Source organism: Chrysochloris asiatica, unplaced genomic scaffold (assembly GCF_000296735.1).
Source record: "Chrysochloris asiatica unplaced genomic scaffold, ChrAsi1.0 scaffold00134, whole genome shotgun sequence".
NCBI classification, from domain to species: domain Eukaryota; kingdom Metazoa; phylum Chordata; class Mammalia; order Afrosoricida; family Chrysochloridae; genus Chrysochloris; species Chrysochloris asiatica.
The window spans coordinates 4251832-4255198 of NW_006408652.1; the positions used below are offsets into that span (position 1 = coordinate 4251832).

At 43.2% G+C, this 3367-nt stretch overlaps 1 pseudogene; it reads left to right on the forward strand.

Moving 5' to 3' along the window:
- The first annotated feature begins 973 nt into the window (after positions 1 to 973).
- Positions 974 to 1553, forward strand: LOC102828063 (annotated as a pseudogene).
- The last annotated feature ends 1814 nt before the right edge of the window (positions 1554 to 3367 follow it).

A 3367-nucleotide genomic window follows, 5' to 3' on the forward strand; every position in this document is an offset into this window, starting at 1 on the left:
TGGAATTCTCATAAATGAGCCGTTGATACCTTCAAAGGATGAGCAGGTGCATCATCAGGATGGGATAGAATTCCTTAGCATAACTTTCCTGACTTTTCTCTCACCAATGAAGTTTCCCATTTTCTTAAAAGTTCTTCCTAATAAGTTCTTGTGATCACCCTGTGCCCTTTGAGAAAATCTAGCAAGATAACCCTTTTGGAGACTCAAAAAACAGTCGCTCCCAGAAGTTCCCCTTGGAAGGAACTGCTGTGATTGGACTAACACAAGCATATTCCTGAGAGTACTTGTCTGCAGCCATGCACTGACTAGAGACATGTGTAAACATATTTTGTTTGGAATAAATCTGTGCATGTATTAACTAGCACCTGAGTGTCCATACTCTTGGGCTTACCCTTGTATAGTTCACTTTTCTGGGAAAGTTCCAAAGTCACTCAGATTCTCCTCTGAGTTTAAGAAGGGGAAAGCCTTACTGTCATGAATAAGATGGAATTTCATACCAACTTGGAAGCATGTGGACTCAAAGTCAGCAGTAAGTTGATTTAAGGAAATAAAGTTAGTTTTCTTGTCTATTTGAATTTTTGGACTAAGATTTATTTTTTATCCATTAGTTTGTGTTCAAACGGAAGAGAACACTATCCTGAGAGGCCTAGTGGCTGATCTCTATGTACAGTGCATTAGCAGCTACACAATCAACTACCAGTTCTATGAGAAGCAAGCTTGAAGAGTGCTGTGCAGTTAAAGAAGTGGTAGTGCCCACTCACATGCAAGGTGACTCTGCTGTCGATTAAGAAAGGCAGAGCTCAAGGATTTTTTCAAATCCTGTCTGCAATGTCAGGGTGTGGGCAGGAAGGAAGATAAAGCCAAACGGGTAACAAATCAAGAAAATAATTTTTTAAAATCTGATTTCGTTTTCCTGAGTTCAGAGTGGTGGAGCCCCAGAGCTGTTACGCAGGTGCCCTGGGCCTGAATCAGTATGGAGCTGCCAACTGTGAACCTGAAGTGGCCCGTCGAGTTGATTTCAACCCATAGAGACCCTGTATAGGGTTTCTGAGGAGAAGCAGGTGGGTTTGAACCTCCAACCTTATGACCAGCAATCCAGTGCTTATCCTACAGTGCTAAACCAGGACTCCACACAGGGGCTGCCTCGTGTTATTGGGCTCCTATGCCTGGGCCAACTTTACCATCCTGCCCTTGGGCATGTGGGCTGTTACTCAGTGGGACTCCATCGATGCCATAAGCATATTTCTAGGTGGATTGGTGGTCACCATCGTCCTAGACATCATCCATATTAGCATCTTCTACCCGCTGGGGACCCTCACAGACACAGGCCACTTTGGGGCTGAAAAGGCCATCCTGAACTTGCTCCTCAAGCCTTTCTCTTGCTGCCTTATCTACCACATGTACCGGGAGCACGGCAGGAAGCTCCTGCTCCATGTGACTTCCTTGGACCCTTGCCAGAGCTCAGTGATTACCAGACAATTAACTCACCAGAAGTGTCCAACAATCCCTTTGCTGGCCTGGAGAACAGGGGTCAAGAGTCCCGAGAATACTGAAGCCATGAGCGACCCAGCTGACCCTACCTGGGCTGCATAGCTGTCTTCATGCCTCAGAGGTCATTCTAGGGAGGTGCCTGTACTCAGACTTCCGATGGAACATGTCCTTGAGTCCCCCATCTAGGGCTGTCTGAAGAAAGTACCTGGAGAAGCCAGGAGCTTCTGTGTACCCCATGCACACATACACCCTCAACCCATTCTCCATCACCTCACAGCCTCCTATGCTGGGAACCATAATCCCTATCTCCAGCTCTTGCCCCCTAGCTGCTCTGTGCAGTCCTCAGACCAAGCCACATCTGAGCCTGGCAGGGCCAGGTACCCATGGGCCAGTGATGCCCCAAATCCACTCCTCATCTCCCTCTTGCCAGGCCCATCTGCAGAATCACTGACAGCTTCAGGCTAAGTTCAGTCCAGGAGCAATGTAGCATGGGAACAAGGTCCCAGGGTTTCTCATTACCTGCTCACAAGGTGTCTGGGGACCTCCTGGGCTGGAGGAAGGGGGGATCTGTGATACCAGAGATGCTGTCAGCCCTCAGATAACTTCCCAGAGCCCTGGCATTAAAGTTGGAGGAATCCTGTTAAAAAAAAAAAAAAATCTGATTTAGAGAAATGATTTAAAGTACTAGGAAGCTTTTTAATTTTTATCTCTTTTGCAAAGTAATTGAAAAGCAAAGTCAATAACTAAGCAAGATTTGCACAAAGGAGCTGGTGACTGTCTTCTCTAGGTACCCATACGTCCATGTAATTATTTATACTTCTTTTAGATTACAAACAATAACTTTTATTAACACAATGATATAAAACATTTTAGTGTGATATACAGAGTTAACAGAGAGTAATTTTATACATTAATTTACTGCCACTAATCTTTCAATATGAAAATCTTACAGCATTATATTTGCTATAAAATTGCAACATTAAAATTGCAGTTAGGTAGTTCTTCTCCCTTCCAAGCCAATCTATTATAAGGAATTTCCATTAATCTACTGCCAAAAGTTCTGTATGTCATATAAGGTATATAGATTCTGTACATAATAATAATTTATTCTTATTATAATGTTTCCCTTATCTTGCATTTTTCAACTGGAATTGCCAAGAGTGTGACTAATTCAACTCACATGTGCCACACAGTAAACAAAAGCTATTTAGGGAGAATAGACTCAGAAGTCTACAGCATGACATGGGGAAGTTCCCCATAGTTACACAGTCAGTAAGCAATGCTTTATGAATGTGTATGTTCTTTCCAGATATAGTTTTGTTTTTTAAACTTTTTATTCTAAATTTAGTGATGGTTTACAGGCAAGACCATGAGTTTACATTCAACAAATCATACAGTTTGTTTCATTTCAATGATAGCAACCCCTCCTTGCAAAAACAGCTACCTACTTCCTCCCTGTCCACCACTCATCTGTCAGTTTGTCGTACTGTGGTGGCTTGTGAGTTGCTGTAATTCTGGAAGCTATGCCATATGTATTTTAAATACCAGCGGGATCACCCATGGTGGACAGGTTTCAGATGAGTTTCCAGATGAAGACAGACTAGGAAGAAGGAGTGCCAATTATTTCTGAATCTTTAGTCACTGAAAACCTTATGAATAGCAGAGCAACACTGTCAGATATAGTCCCAGAAAACGAGCCCCTGAGGTTGGAAGGCACTCAAAATGCAACTGGTGAAGAGCTGCCTCCTCAAAGTAGAGTTGACCTTGATGACATGAACGGATTAAAGCCCATAGGAGTAAAGCTCTTGGGACCTTCATTTGCTGATGGGGCACAACTCAAAATGAAGAGAAACAGCTGTAAACATCCATTGAAAAT